Source organism: Mobula birostris, chromosome 12 (genome assembly GCF_030028105.1).
Source record: "Mobula birostris isolate sMobBir1 chromosome 12, sMobBir1.hap1, whole genome shotgun sequence".
Classification (NCBI taxonomy): Eukaryota; Metazoa; Chordata; class Chondrichthyes; order Myliobatiformes; family Myliobatidae; genus Mobula; species Mobula birostris.
The window spans coordinates 61,702,106-61,719,002 of NC_092381.1; the positions used below are offsets into that span (position 1 = coordinate 61,702,106).

The 16,897-nt window shown below is 39.6% G+C and overlaps 1 protein-coding gene across 2 annotated transcripts in view; it reads left to right on the forward strand.

The window, feature by feature from the left end:
* The first annotated feature begins 5,390 nt into the window (after positions 1 to 5,390).
* The window catches only part of jak1 (Janus kinase 1), a 135,245-nt gene continuing 123,738 nt past the window's right edge, over positions 5,391 to 16,897 (forward strand). The window contains exon 1 of one of the 2 annotated variants that reach the window (XM_072273884.1): positions 5,391 to 5,475. The gene's annotated coding sequence lies outside the window, so the exon portion shown is untranslated. Of the gene's footprint in view, positions 5,476 to 5,513; positions 5,595 to 16,897 lie in introns of those variants that run through there. The other variant, XM_072273883.1, reaches the window with a different exon arrangement.

Here is a 16,897-nt window from a genome sequence, read left to right on the forward strand (position 1 = left end):
AAAACAAAACTGACTAAAATGCAAAATTGAGTTCCTCTTGATATCTGAGGCTTCCTCAATCGTCTTCAGATCTGAGGTGTTTGGGAGAAGTTCTATATTAGGCTGTTAGTCATGGTAAATGTTGGGTAATGGGATTATATTGACCAGTGACTGGTTTTGAGTGCTGTTATAGAAGAATAGTTCAGTATTTGAATGTAGGACCTTCCCACAGCTGCTCTATGTCTGATGGAAATTGGAACTTACTCTGCTAACTGACTTGTCAGAGTTGTCTGGGTAACCATGGTGTAAGATTAGAAATGTTGATGGTGTTTCCAAACAATTTTTAAGTTTTCTCTGGCGTTTCTGCCAACACTACTTTAATAAACTGGGGAAACTCCTCAGAAATTTTGAAAATGAAAATCAATGGAGCATCTTGTTTATTTTGCTACTGCGTTTGATGATAGAGTATGGTTTGGGTTAGTGATATTCTGTTGCTTTGCATACAATATTCATTTTATACTGATCCTTAGAAAAGCTATACTTTGACTTGCGTACCACTGGAATTCAAATTCTCAACAGGCCAGCTTGGCCCTCCATTCACCACAGAATTTCTGCAGTAACAGATTTTCTCAAAGATATTCATGCTTCCACCTTTGATACACTGATTCCCATTTAAAAACCATTACTTTCTATCAACCTAGCTGTTCCCTAGTTAAACCTTTGTTTGTATTCCCTCATGTTCAAAAGGCAGAGACTTAATGCAGGTAACAACTGATTAAGTAATACACCGAGACCTTCCTGAATGACCTTTATTAGTCTTAGGTCCAGCTCTTGAGAGTATTTTTTTTATTCCACACATATAACTTTTCTCTGTTTAAAAATATTTACTGTACTCAATTTTCTCCATCGAAGATTAATTAATTTGTTGATCAATGAGACTGAAATTCTGTTTCTGCTACTTTTCTTCAGTCAGGCAATCATTTCAAACCATGAATATTCCTGACCACCCAGTTCCCAAACTTTCATGTTGTATTTGTTCATCTTTATTTGCACAAATTTGCTTTCCAAACTTGTCCATGGGATGTCCCTGCCACTAAATTCAAAAACAAAAACTTCACTGTCCCAAGTCATACCCAGCCATACCTGCTTTCTCAAATATGTTTTAATGGTAAAATATACAAGAAAAAAAATGACCTGTTGCTTCTTGATTAAAATCAGACTTGCATTTACTTAAATATAAAAACAGAAAATGCTGAAAATACAGAAGCGGGACCCCATGGAAAGAGAACAGTAATCTTTCAGGTACAGGACGCTGTTGGAATTGATGGAAAATATTGGCCAGGCCATCCACAGTTACCTAACTCTTCTTACCCAAATATAAACACCCAACTTCATTGTTCATATTGTCCTATCACCTTCATACTTGCTAATATCACCCCTCTCAAAAACATAATTACAAGAAAAATCACTCTGTTTTGGCTGAAATTACAAAGTTTTGGGATATTTTTGTTTTTTTTTTTGAAGGGCCAATGTGAAGTTGAGGGTATTTTTTTTAATGGACTTAAAGATTTGTTTCATGGTTCACTTCACTTCTTGGTTGACCATTAACTGAGTTTATTAAGCTTTGAAACATAAGAGCTCAACCCTAGACCTTACACTGTGATAATATTTCTTACCCATACTATTCCTTTTGCCACTACTCAGACTACAGTGGCAAGCCTTTGCCACTACCTTGTGGTAGACCTGCTTTAAATTTGGAAAGCATGGCAGAAAGTTTAATGGATTAATAGTGTAGCCCAGGATCTTTTATCTTACTTTACATAATGTGATTTGAAATGCATATGAATCCTAGCAAGTTGTATTTCTAGATAAATGTTAGGCTCTAATATTATACCATTGAATGCACATTATATTAATCCACTCTATGTCCAGTTCTGTCTATCTGATTAAATGTTATTTCTGCTTATCTAAATTTTAAATGCATTTGACATTGACATTTCTGTACAATTTGTAAATTACAGTCACATTCCCATGTTCTGCAAATTTGGCTTGTCAGTATTTCCCAGAGTCGAGTTGCAAATTCATATCGAAATCTAAAGTTTTGGTTGGCATTGACTTTCTCATGAACTGTTGAACTGAGATTCCACTTGCTCTTGCAGGTGGATGGTGGTGGGGGAAGCGGGTGGAGAGATCACATGACACAATCTTGATGAGGAACTGGAGAATTTAGTTGGTGCATTTCCTGAGTTCATGAAAGGTACAAAGTAATACAAGTCTGTTATCTTGTATGTTTTTTTAAAAGAAATAATGGGAAAGCCTGAATGGGATTGGGTATGACTTGCAGGACACAAAGTTCATTTATTTCTGAGTTCAATTGGAGGAACAGTCACAAAGGTAAGTTTAGGTTATTCTTGTATATTATACCATGCACATTATCCTCGGACACATTTCAATAATATGTTGGTTCAAATAACAAGGTAATTTTGATGGACACAGATTAAGTGGTTTGAGTTAATTTTCCAAATTAATTTGGCAAAAGCATTTGAACATTCAGTTCATTAAAATTTCAAACATTTTGTGATGTAGCCATTTCTGATGTATATTGTAAGATGTGCTTTGCACTGTGTAAGTTCTACCTGCAGTAATTTTTTTCCACCTCCTCATCAAAGGAAGTGATATTCCAAGTAACAACAGAGCACTATAGTGACAGAATTCTGGGTGTCAGCAAGCAAAGAAGAATCTGTCCTCCTTCCCCTCTTCACCCCATGTCACTTGTATATGTGAATTGTGTGGGAGGTAAAATTACAAACTCACTTTTCTGATACTACTTTCTATCATTCAAGGACCCCTCCAGAGCTAATACCTGTTTAACTGACTTTAATTTTAATTGATAACTTATTGCCCATTATGCTGCTGGCATTTAGGGCAACAATGAATGTCCTCCATCACTGGCAGTGTTTAGGGATTCCTTCATCATGCCATTAGTTTCCTGTTTGTTTAATTGATCGCTAAGTAAATGTATAATTTTAAAGACATATTACACATTTCAATTAAATGTTTTCTGAAGCAATAATGATCGTCTCTCAACTATTCCATCCAATTAGGTGGTTCTAAATTCCTTTATTTACAGTCTGTTATAGTTAATATTCAACAGTTTTAAATTGCAATGGCAATACACCATATTTTAAAAAAATATTGGACATGTTTTAGCATTTTAAATAATCTTAATGAAAAGTTCTTAAATATTTAATTAACATTTATTGATAGGTTCAAAATGTGCAAGCATAGCTGAGCAAGAGTACTTGATAAGCAAAAAGCTCTATAGATTTTGGGAAATCCTGAAATAAAAGCACTGGAAGTATTAAGTTGGATGGGCAGTGTCAGAGAAGAGAGAAACTTTTAATCGTGTGTGTTCTGATGAAAGCCCCCAAATGGAAATGTTAAACCCTTTTTCTCTAGATCCTGCTCAGTTTGACAATTATTTTTTTCTGTTTTAATTACTTCATTGACAGGTCTATCTTTAACATTTTCATTTAAATAAAAATGAAATTACACACTTGCCAAAATAAAATTGGATAAAAATGGAAGAACTTTTCACTTCTGAATACTTAACCAAAATATGCTTTTGCAATTTTGTGTTAGTAGTGTTTCATGAAATCGGGGTTCTACGGTTTGATGACTGTCAATACTTGTGAAACTGAACTTTTTTTTAGGGAAAAAAAAGATTTTTTTCTTCTGAGTAGCAATTTTTCGAAGTGTCATTCATTTAACCTTCTCACTTATTAAGACTACAATTTTTCAGATTAGGTTTATTTGAATTCAAAGTATTGTAGTTAGTGTGGTGTATTAGATTCCCAAATCTTTGGGATTGAGGATGACATGTTATTTCAGTTCTACATGCTCTCAGGGCTGGGGCAGGATGGGAGTAGATAGTTTGAGGAGCATTGTGCTTCTGCCATTTAGTTTGAGTTTCTATGTACTCTCCACAGGTGGACATGAGGCGTGCAGTTGACCTCTTGGTAGGACCAAGCTCCGAAAAGATTATCTGTTGTTGGGCATGAGGAAAAAAATACATTAAAAAAAACTGGGAGATTGATCCCTAAAGTGGGTGGCTTGTCTATGAAGAAATTTTAGATATGATATGTGAGTTAATAAGAAAGGCAATTTGACAATTTAGAGACGAGGGATGGATGTGCAGAAAATATTTTTTCTTGTGGGAGAATCTAGAGATGGAGGGTACAGTTTAAAAATAAAGGATGACCCATTTACTCTGAAGATTAGGTGATTTTTTTCCCCCGAACATAGTAATCTTTTGGGAAATCTGTGGCAAAGTGAATTTTTAGATTATTTTGAAGATAAAGTTAGAAAGCTATTTAATGAAGGGGTGAAATTCACTGGTAAAATGATGGGAGGATGGGTGATAATATGTGATTGGGATTAGCAAATCAGCCGTGATTTTAAAAGGTTGTGCAGAGTGAGGGGGCGTGGACCATTCCCAAGGCTTGAATTGGACCTAGTGTAAAGTACCTCGCCCCTGGAAATTTTGGGTGGCTTGCTTACTCATCAGTTCATGTGGGAGGATTTTGTGAAGACAGTTGGTGTCTCTTCACTGCTTTGAATCGGCTGCTGCAGGAGGCCACGTCGCAGAGAAAAGGCAGGGGTCACCGCTGGCTGGTACACGGTTTGTGCTGGGTTTGAAATCTTGATAATCGCTTACTTAATTATTCATATACACACACGCCCTCTTGTTCATTTACAACCATCATTTAAATATTACCGAGACGAGCAGTTAACAGTCGAAACTATTCTTCACGACTATAATACGAATCATTACGATAATATCGCACTTGAAATAACTTCTTGTCCACGTTAATGAATCGTTTCCGGCAGAATGGAAAATCTATCTCTTCAAAGTCGAACAAAAACTGTTTTAGTTTGTGCGTGTGTGTGGACGGAGATCACAAGAACTTGCACTCTTAGGATTTTGCTTTGGCAGTTGCGCTATTTAAAACAATAAATACCTTTGTGTTCACTATTTGTTGTTACTGTTCTCAACTCCATAATTTCAAGCAGTTTCTTTCTCAGAGGGGACAAGGATTTAGCGTACAGCCAATAGCGGAATGCCCCTCGCCGTTGATCAATTGTCGGTACAATGGTGCAATCAGCTATTAATAACCAAGTTTGGCCACGGAATCTACGCAGCAAACCTGAGTATGAGTGAATTAGCTCCTTTGAGTTACCGCGAAGCGGTCAAATTCCTGGAATGTTTCTGCTGGTACCAAAGTAGCAAGTACTGTTTCTGGGAATACATTTATTGAAGGCGTCAATCACGTAATAAATGCATTCTTCTGGCAGTGTCAGTGCTGTAAAAGCGCAGATCTTAGTATAGACAAAAAATAAAAAGATCCAATCAAGTGGATGAATCTGCACATTGTGTTTTGCATCGTTGTCAGCAGGAAATGATATCTGCAATTTTAAGATTTATGGATGTGCATGGTAAGTGAGCCGTGAAGTTGCTCTATAAACACGCTTCGGCAGATGCTGGCCTGCTTCCCTGCGGGTGGAAACATTGTTAATTGAGTTCACGTCCGGGCGTACGAAATCGATATTCCATGGTATGTAATGTAAATTAATAGGCCAGTTATAAATTAATCCAGTGACAGTCGCTTCCAATTCGGGTTGTTTGCTGGTGAGCCGAGTAATACTTTTCGTAGTCGCTTTTAAAAGTAACGTTTAAATTTCTCACAGCTATGGGGATCAGTCACTTTCCAGAGGCGAAGTTGAGAAGCTGTGGTCATTTTCTCATCACACCACAGTTTAAAATCTTCAGAATTTCTCTATTTTACATACAGGCAGGTATGGGAAATTAAGTGGGCAGTTTCGTCTTGTTCCAGAGATCGGCTACAGCGCTCCCATATTGAAAGATTATATAGAAAGTTGTATTTGAGCTTCTATATCACGAGATTGTATAATCTTCCTTTCTAGGACTGAGGTAAAATGTGAAAACTACAAAATACTACAGTGCAATGTAGGGACTTTATGGAGTTGAGTTCCTAGAATGAAGTGTGGTTTGCTGCTGGGGCTTGAAACCCTCTGCAGTCGGTAAACCATGACGGTAGAATTCGCTGTTCGTAGTGAGTATTGCAATGGCGAGAAATGACCGTCCTATTGTAATACGTGTAGCGCTGTATATATACATCATCTGATTTCCCGTAAAGTTAATCTGGTTAAATGCAATGCGCCTCCGCTCTCCCTGAGTCAGGGATATTAATTTAAAGTGAAAACATTTCAGGAAGGAATATATTTCAAGTCCATTCAAGTTTTTGCCTGGCGCGCTATTCATCTAGTTCTTTTAGAGCTAAAAATGTACTGATTTGATTACCAATTCTCCCTAAACGCTCATTGCTCCGCGCGCGCACACAAAAACAAATGTTATGGGAAATGTGCCAATCAGCATGGAGCTCAATCGGCAATTATCCTCAGCCCACGTACGCTTTCTGGTTACTGCGTTTACGTAACCGTTTCTTTTCAATGCGGAAGTTCCACCCCTCAGCTCTGATAAATATTTTTTTTAATTCCTCCGCAGGAGTATATCCTCAGTCGCGCTTCCCCACATAGCAAAGCTCAGAATAGATTGCCCAAACCGAGGAGGTCAATTGAAGATAAACATAGAGCAGAAATTCTGCAAATCACTTAAAAATAAAAGAAATTATGTTTATTTAATGCATTACATTCTGTTTCATCATTTTTATTAAACTTGTCCTTGCAATTAGTTACTTAGTAAGCATTACATATAAGAAGGGCTTCAGTTACCAGTTCTTTTGTATTAAACTTTCATACCGTTGCAGAGAAATAATTAAACAAGGAAAATTGGTTCTGACTGACACACAACCGTGCAAATGCCTCTGTAGAGAAGTAAGAGTAGCTGAAATTTTATCAGAGCTGAGGGGAGGAACTTCCACATTGAAAAGAAATGGTTCTGTAAGTGCAAATATCTGAAAGTGTATGTGGCAGAGAAAATTAAGGGAAATCGAAAGAAATTTTATAAAATATATTAAAGGGGGAAAGAGTAAGAAGTGGAAGAACAGAGCCCCTCAAAGACCTCATGGGACATCTTTATGTGGGGGGGGGGCGAGGACCTTATTGAAAATATCTTCGCTGTTGTTACCATGGAGAAATACATGAAGACTTCAAAACTAGGATCTATATATTCTGCATTGTAGTAGAGGAGGAGACTGGGTGTCTTAAAAGCTAGGAAGGTAGATGTATCTCCAGGGTTTGACCAGGTATATCTAAAATCATAGCGAGGGGCTATAAGAGACCTTGCAGGAGCCCTGGCTGAAGTCCATATAAACCTCGTGTACAAGGCTGCCCTGATCAATTTCCTTTGTCACTTCACCAAATAAAAAATCCAGTTCATGAGAAATAATTTTAATTTTTAATTTAATTTTTGTTTTAATAAAATGAAAAAAATCAGCCAGTGAGTGGCATTCTAACATGCTGTATTGCTGCATGGTACGTGAACTACACTGTGGCACACAACAGCTAGACAAACTACCCAACACATCACTGGCACCATCCTACCCACCATCAATGACAAATGTACAGAAAGGAGTCAGAAAAAAGACCAATAATATAATGAATGAACCCACCCTGCCCCTGGACTATTTGTCCCATCCCATTAGGGATGAGGCTATATAGCATGGATGCCAGGACCACCAGACTTAAAAACAGTTACTTTCCCCAAGCAGCGAGGCTGATCAACACCTCCATCCACTGACCCACCTCTCCACACCTGCCACCACCTCTATCAATTCCTGTAAGTCACCTTATGTATAGGCACTCCTGTACCTAGTATCAGTTTAGGTACATAAATCAATCTATGTATACAGTGGTGCTAGTTTGTGAATCCTGTTGTCTGTTTCTCCATAAATATGACCTAAAAGGTGATCAGACCTTCACATGTCCTGAAACTGGATAATGAGAACCCAATTAAATAAATAACAAAAATCATTATTCATTATACTTGTTCATTTATTTATTAAGAAAAATGATCCAATATTACATGCATTCATTGGGAAAAGTATGTGAACCTTTGCTTTCAGTAATGCCTCTTGTATAGCAATAACTTCAACCAAACATTTCCAGTAACTGTTGATCAGTCCTGCACATCAGCTGGGATGAATTTTAGGCCATTCCTACTTACAGAACAGCTTCAACTCTGGGATGTTGGTGGGCTTCCTTGCACGAACTGCTTGCTTCAGGTCCTACCGCAACATAGGATTAAGGTCAGGACTTTAACTTGGCCACTCCAAAAAGAAATGTTCTTTTTAATCCATTCTTTTGTTGCCTTACTCGTGTCTTTTGGATCTTTGTCTTGTTGCATTATCCAAATTCCATTAAACTTCAGGTGACCGACTGCTACCCTGAAGTTCTCCTGTTAAGTATCTTGATACAATGTTGAATTCATTGTTCCCTTAATGATTGCAAGCTGTAGAGGCCCTGAATCAGCAAAGCAGCCCCAAACAATAATGCTCCTTCCACGATGCTTCACAGTTGGGATGACACTTTCCTGTTGGTGTGCAGTGCCCTTTTTCCTCCTAAAACAGCAATGTCCATTTCTGCCAGAAATTTCAACTTTTGTCTCATCTTTCCAGAGAACATTGTCCCGGAAGTGTTGTAGAACATCTAAGTGGCCTTTGCAAACTTGAGACGTGCAGCAATTTTTTTTGTTTGGAGAGCAGTGGTTTCCTCCGTCATGACCTTCCATGAATATCATTCTATGAACAGAGACTTTAGCACATTCTAGAGATTTCTGCAGGTCTTTAGCTGTTGCTCTTGGGTTCGTTTTCACCTCTTTCACCGCTGCACATTGTGCACTCCATGTGATCTTTGCAAGATGCCTGCTTCTAGGGAGAGTAGCAACAATATTCAGTTTCCTCCACTTGTAGACATTTTCTCCTGTTGTGGACTAATGAACACGCAGGTCTTCAGAAATGCATTTTCCAGCTTCATGCATCTCTACAATTCTTCTGAGGTCCTCTGAAAGTTGTTTTGATTGAGATATGGTGCACATAAACAGATCTTTCTTGAGAACAGCAGCCTCTGTCAGTAGCCTGACTTTGTGCATCTTTTTCATAGGGCAGGGCACCTCTACAACCCACACCTCCAATTCCATCTTGTTGATTGGAACACAACTCCAAAAGCTTTTGTAGACGATGTTACCCCAAAAGTTCATGTGCTTTTTCCAACAATTACATGTAACATTGGAACAATTTTCTCAATATATAAATAAATAAATAGACAAAAAGAACCCAATTAAATAAATAACACAAACAACATAATATGTGCTGCTTATAATGTTTTTGTGTTTATATAATTGGGTTCTCTTCATCTAGTTTTAGGACTTGCATGAAAATCTGATCACATTTTAGGTCATAATTATGCAGAAATAGAGAAAATTTTATGGGGTTCACAAGCTTTCTAGCACCACTGTATAAGCTATCATGGTTTTTTTTATTATTAGGTTCTTTTATCTTATTCTGGCTTTATGGTGCTGCATTGGATCAGGAGTAACAATTATTTTGTTCTCCTTTACATGTGTGTACAGGAAATGACATTTTACAATCTTGTGAAGGATGTTTGTAGATGGTCTGTCTCCAGAGAAGAATGCAGAGAGATCATGAAAGCGGAGAGAGGTATTGGAAATAGGCTCAATTAACTTCAAGGCAGAGTGGAAGTTTGAGACAAATGTGATGAAATTGAGAAGCTCAGTATAGGTGCAGGAACAGAACCAATACAGTTGTCAATGCAACACTCACAACATGCTGGAGGAACTCAGCAGGTTGGGCAGCATCCGTGGAAACGATCAGTCGACGTTTCGGCTGGAACCCTACAGTTGTCAATGTAGCAGAGAAAGAATTATGCAAGCATGATGAATTCTGCAGATGCTGGAAATTCAAGCAACACACGTCAAAGTTGCGGGTGAACACAGCAGGTCAGGCAGCATCTGTAGGAAGAGAAAGATTTATGGAGTGTTTCCAGTGTGGGAGTTGGGGAAGGTACAGTGGACAATAAAGAAGGTTATCAAAAATTACAGGGGCATCTTGATCATCTGAGTAAGGAGGCTGAGGAATGGCAAATGGAGTTTAAATTGGATAAGTGCAAGGTGTTGTATTTTGGAAACTCAAATCTAGGTATGACTTTCATGGAGAATGACAGAATCCTGAGGAGTGGTATAGAACATAGGGGACCTTGGAGCTCAAATATATAGTTCACTGAAAGTGGAGTCACAGGTAAGACAGGGTGGGAAAGAAAACTTTTGGCAAGCTGATCTTCATAAATCAGGGCACAGAGTATGAAAGTAGGGAGGTCGTGTGCGGCCATCAGGGTACTGGTGAGGCCACCCAGCGTATAGTACTCAGTTTTGATTCCATGCTATAAAAAGGATTTTATTAAACCGGAAAGAGTGCATAAAAGATTTACAGGGAATGCTGCCAGAACTTGAGGGAGAGAGTTACGTGAAATGTTGGACAGGCTAGACTTTATTCCTTATAGTTTAGGAGACTGGAAAAGGATGCTAGCAGGAAGGACAGCAGAGCAGCAGTGGCTGGAGTTTATGCAAGAAGTGAAGAAGGTGCAAAACAGATATATTCCAAAAAAGAAATTTTCAAATGGAAAAAGGATTCAACCATGGCTGACAAGAGAAGTGAAAGTCAAAGCCAAAGTTAAAGCAAAGGAGAGGGCATACAACGAAGCAAAAATTAGTGGGAAGACAGAAGATTGGGAAGTTTTGAAAAGCTTACAAAAGGAAACTAAGAAGGTCATTAAGAGAGAAAAGATGAACTATGAAAGGAAGCTAGCAAATAATATCAAAGAGGATACTTAAAAGTTTTTTCAAGCATATAAAGGGTAAAAGACAGGTGAGAGTAGATACAGGACCAATAGAAAATGATGCTGGAGAAATTGTAATGGGAGATAAGGAGATGGCGGAGGAACTGCATAAGTATTTTGCATCAGTCTTCACTGAGGAAGACATCAGCAGTATACCAGATACTCAAGGGTGGCAGGGAAGAGAAATGTGCGCAGTCACAATTACGACAGAGAAAGTACTCAGGAAGCTGAATAGTCTAAGGGTAGATAAATCTCCCGGACCAGATGGAATACACCCTTGTGTTCTGAAGGAAGTAGCTGTGGAGAATGTGGAGGCATTAGCAATGATCTTTCAAAAGTCGATAGATTCTGGCATGGTTCCGGAGGACTGGAAGATTGCAAATGTCACTCCGCTATTTAAGAAGGGGGCAAGGAAGCAAAAAGGAAATTATAGACCTGTTAGCTTGACATTGGTGATTGGGAAGTTGTTGGAGTCGATTGTCAAGGATGAGGTTACGGAGTACTTAGAGGCATATGACAAGATAGGCAGAACTCGGCATGGTTTCCTTAAAGGAAAATCCTACCTGACAAACCACTTGCAATTTTTTGAGGAAATTATAAGTAGGCTAGACAAGGGAGATGCAGTGGATGTTGTATATTTGGATTTTCAGAAGGCCTTTGACAAGGTGCCACACATGAGGCTGCTTAACAAGGTAAGAGCCCATGGAATTACGGGCAAGTTACATACATGGATAGAGCGTTGGCTGATCGGCAGGAAACAGTGAGTGGGAATAAAGGGATCCTATTCTGTTTGGCTGTCGGTTACCAGTGGTGTTCCACAGGGGTCCGTGTTGGGGCCGCTTCTTTTTACATTGTACATCAACGATTTGGATTATGGAATAGAGGGCTTTGTGGCTAAGTTTGCTGACGATACGAAGATAGGTGGAGGGGCCGGTAGTGCTGAGGAAACAGAGAGTCTGCAGAGAGACTTGGATTGATTGAGAGAATGGGCAAAGAAGTGGCAAATGAAATACAATGTTGGAAAGTGTATGGTTATGCACCTTGGCAGAAGAAATAAACGGGCAGACTATTATTTAAATGGGGAGAGAATTCAAAGTTCTGAGATGCAACGGGACTTGGGAGTCCTCGTACAGGATACCCTTAAGGTTAACCTCCAGGTTGAGTTGGTGGTGAAGAAGGTGAATGCAATGTTGGCATTCATTTCTAGAGGAATAGAGTATAGGAAAAGGGATGTGATGTTGAGGCTCTATAAGGCACTGGTAAAACCTCACTTGGAGTACTGTGGGCAGTTTTGGGCTCATTATTTAAGAACGGATGTGCTGACGTTGGAGAGGGTTCAGAGAAGATTCACTGGAATGAGTCCGGGAATGAGAGGGTTAACATATGAGGAACATTTGTCCGCTCTTGGACTGTACTCCTTGGAGTTTGGAAGAATGAGGAGGGACCTCATAGAAACATTTTGAATGTTGAAAGGCATGGACAGAGTGGATGTGGCAAAATCGTTTCCCATGGTGGGGGAGTCTAGTACGAGAGGGCATGACTTAAAGATTGAAGGGCGCCCATTCAGAACAGAGATGTGAAGAAATTTTTTTAGCCAGAGGGTGGTGAATCTGTGGAATTTGTTGCCATGGGCGGCAGTGGAGGCCAAGTCATTGGGTTTATTTAAGGCAGAGATTGATAGGTATCTGAGTAGCCAAGGCACCAAAGGTTATGGTGAGAAGGCGAGGGAGTGGGACTAAATGGGAGAATGGATCAGCTCATGATAAAATGGCAGAGCAGACTCAATGGGCCGAATGGCTGACTTCTCTTTTGTCTTATGGTCTTATGGACTGAGAGGTGATCTTATTGAGACATATAGGATCATGAGGGGCATAGGTAAGTGAATGCACTCAGTCTTTTTCCCAGAGCTGGGGTAGCAAAAGCAAGAGGAAATAGATTTGAAGGGAACTTGAGTGGCAACATATTACACAATGAGCTTCCAGAGGAAGTGGTTGAGCTAGGAACAACTTTTAAAAGACAGTTGCACTGGCATATGGGGTTAGTTTGCATGGGGCATTTTAGTGGTTGGAGGGCTTGTTTCTGGGCTGTATAAGTCTATAGCAATCTTAAAAACTCTAATGATTACTCTATGCTGAAATAAAAGTGTCTTCTCTCAGGCAGATAATCTGATCAATCATTCTAGTTAGCCCCCAACCCATCTATTACCTCAGTCACTATAATGCACCATAAACACTTTTAAAAACAAGTCTTGGTGGAGGGTCTCTGCCCAAAAAGTTGAATCAGAATCAGGTTTATTATCACCGGCATGTGACATGAAGTTTGTTAATTTAACAGCAGCAGATCAATGCAATACATAATATAGAAGAGAAAAAAAATAACAATAATAAATAAATACATCAATTACAGTATACATATATTGAATAGATTAAAAATGTGCAAAAAAAAAGAAATACTGTATATTTAAAAAAAGTGAGGTAGTGTCCAAGGGTTCAATGTCCATTTAGGAATCAGATGGCAGAGGGGAAGAAGCTGTTCCTGAATTGCTCAGTGTGTGCCTTCAGGCTTCAGTACCTCCTACCTGATGGTACAGTGAGAAAAGGGCATGCCCTGGGTGCTGGGGGTCCTTAATAATGGACGCTACCTTTCTGAGACATCGCTCCCTGAAGATGTCCTGGGTACTGTGTATGCTAGTACCCAAGATGGAGCTGATTACATTTACAACCCTCTGCAGCTTCTTTTGGTCCTGTGCACTAGCCCCTGCCCCCCATACCAGACACTGATTCAGCCTGTCAGAATGCTCTCCACGGTACATCTATAGAAGTTTTTGATTGTATTTGTTGACATACCAAATCTCTTCAAAGTCCCAATGAAGTATAGTCGATGTCTTCCCTTCTTTATAACTACATCACTATGTTGGGACCAGGTTAGGTCCTCCGAGATCTTGACACCCAGGAACTTGAAACTGCTCACTCTGCCTTTCCTGCCGAGTTCCTCCAGCATTTTGTGTGTGTTGCTTGCAAACACTTTAAACCACTTTTTATAATGCTATTCACATTGTAAATGCATGCTGGTACTTTTGTACTTGTGCATATTTTATACTATATCTGTACTTTAACCTCATACTCTATAAACAAGTTAAATTCTTTATTAATAATTGTTGAATGTTGTGTGTCATATTAACACACCTCCACAAATTCCTAATACATGTAAATTTGCACACAGTGTACACTTGCTTGTTACTGCAAATGCCTAGTCAATCAGTCAGTCATGTGGTAGTAACTCAATGCATGTTCAAGAGCTTCGGGTGTTGTTCAGACTGGGGAAGAAATGTGATCTTAGTGATTTTGATGGTGGAATGATTGTTGTTGCTATGCTTTGAGTAACTGCTGATCGTGTACAACAGTTTACAGAGAATGGTGCGTCAAACAAAACAAAGCATCCCAGTGAGTGGCAGTTCTGTAGGCAAAAAAAAAGCCTCGTTAATAAGAGAAGTCAGAGGAGAAAGGCCAAACTGGTTCAAACTGACAAGAAGGTGACCGTAACTCAAATAACTGTGTTATAACAGTGGTGTGCAGAAGAGCCCCTCTGAACTCACAACATGAGTAACCTTGAAGTGGATGAGCTACAGCAGCAGAAGACCACAAACGCACAATCAGTGGCAAAGTTATTAGGTACACCAGCCACTGAGTGTATATGGCGAATGAAGTAGATTCTTGACATGAGAGACTGCAGATGCTGGAATCTGGAGGGATAAACAAACATTAAAGGAGGGATTTAGCAGGTGGAATAGTATTCTGGGGAGAAAGGAATTGTCAATGTTTCAGGTTGAAATCCTGGATCAGGACTGAAAGAGAAGAAGGGAAATAGCCAGTAGAAAAAGATGGGTGGGACGGAGGCTAGTAGGAGTTTGATGGACCGAGGGCAGAGGGAGGGAGTGTTGAAGGCTGGTGGAACCAGTTGGGGAAGGGGGAGGAATAGAATTGGAAAACTTCATACATGGACCCAGGAGGTGGGTGGAAAGGGTGAAGGTAGACAGTTTTTGGAAAAGCAGGAACATAAAGGCTATCAGTGCTGGAATCTGATAAGCAAGGAAGGTGATCCTGGGAACCATTAGGGGAGAATCTGGGATCTGATGTGATGGGGTGAGCAAGGGAAGAACCAGTGGGTGAAATATACGGGTAGGTGGATGGAACCAGTTGGGGGACAGAAATGGTGCTGGGGAGGGGCCATGTGAAGGGTATGGAAAAGGCAAAAGATAGACTAGAGGAGAAGTGGAGGGAAAGAGAATGGAAATGGAGGTGAAAATTACTTGAAATTGGAAAATTAAATGTCCCTACAATTAGTCTGAAGTGGCCTGTTGAAATGACCTTTTTCCCCCTTCCCATTTCCACACCAACCTATCCATTCTCAGCCTTCTCCATGGGCAGGGTGAAATCCAACACAAACTAGAGGAACAACACCTCACATTTCACCTGGGTAGTCTGCAGCCCAGCAGTATGAATATTGAGTTTTCAAACTTTGGGTAACTTTCTGGGCTGCATAGCTCTATAACCATCTTAAAACTCTGATGATGACTCTGCCATCTTAAAAGTTTCTTCCCCCAGTCAGTTAATCTGATCAATCATTTTAGTTAGCCCCCTCACCCCTCTCTATCTATTACCTCAGTCATTGTAATGGCTTGTAAGCACTTCAAATCATTTTTATAATGCTGTTTACATTGTAAATACATGCTGGGATTTATGCACATTTTATATCTGTACTTTAACCCTCCCACTACTCTCTCTCCTTCCAAGCTTACTCCCATTTTTCCCTTTTTCCACACACCCACATCTTCCCATGACCTATTTTTGACCCCTTCACCCTCCCACTTTCATCCACTTATTCACCCCATATTTCACCCATTGGATCTCTCACACTCCCTCGTCTGGTCCCTGTCCTACACCGTTCATCTCCGCGCCCCCAGTGGTTCCCTTATAGATTCCAGCACTGGTAGCCTTGGTGTTCACAACACCCACTCCCTCTCAGTGTACCAATCACTTCTGACCTCTGCCTCGCCTCTCCTCTTTATACAGGCTAGTTCCTCTCCCCATTCTCATCCGGGATACAGGAATTGATCCAAAATGTCAACAACTCCTCAGTCTCCGTAGATTTTGCTCAACCTACTGAATTCCCATCGTAAATTGAGAAATGGCTTGAAACTGAATAGGGTCACTCAACAATACATATGCTGAGTCCAGCCTATTGCTGATTAATGCCAAGACAAGTTCCCATATAAAATCACCGGCCTTGAACATGTTATCAAATTATAGCAGATGGAACATTTTTTAAAGTTTGTAAGTCTTAAATAGGTAATTTTCTTTGCATCATGCGTAGTTAAGAGCGACCTATTTCTTCATCTACAAAGTCTATTTGTCAATTTCTTGTTTTAATCACTGCTTGCTGGGTTTGCTGGGAAAGTACAGAACAAGAGTTATTTGTAAAGAAACTGAAGCTTGTAATGACCTTGATGAAACCCGCCTGTTCTGTTGCAAGCTAGTACATTGATGTTTCATTTACCTTATTATTCTGTATCATATGAACACGCAATAGGTCTATTTGAGCACGTGTAAATGTTTTAGAAGATTAAGAAGGAGGCTCGGCGTTGCCGATTTAAATGAGGCTGAAGCAATGACCTAAAAAAGTGCTGTAAGGTTTGGCGTCCAGTGCATTCAGTCATTGCGGATTTCCCCTGCTCTCCCCTAATTCCCTGTATTTCCTCGTGCGCCACCGGGTCACACTGAGCAAAAAAATGTGAACTTTATGGGTGTCATTTCAGAAATATCACGAATTAATAAATAAATATAACCGGCTATAGATAGAGCTGGAGCAAACACAAAACTGTAAACAGGGTCCCACCAATTACAAGCGCAAATTCCAAAATGACTTTTGCTCTTTAGACGATCATGTTCTCGGAGTTTCCGTTTATTATTTTTTTCTTTGTCATCGTGTGGGTAGACTTTGAATTATAAACACACAAAAAATTACA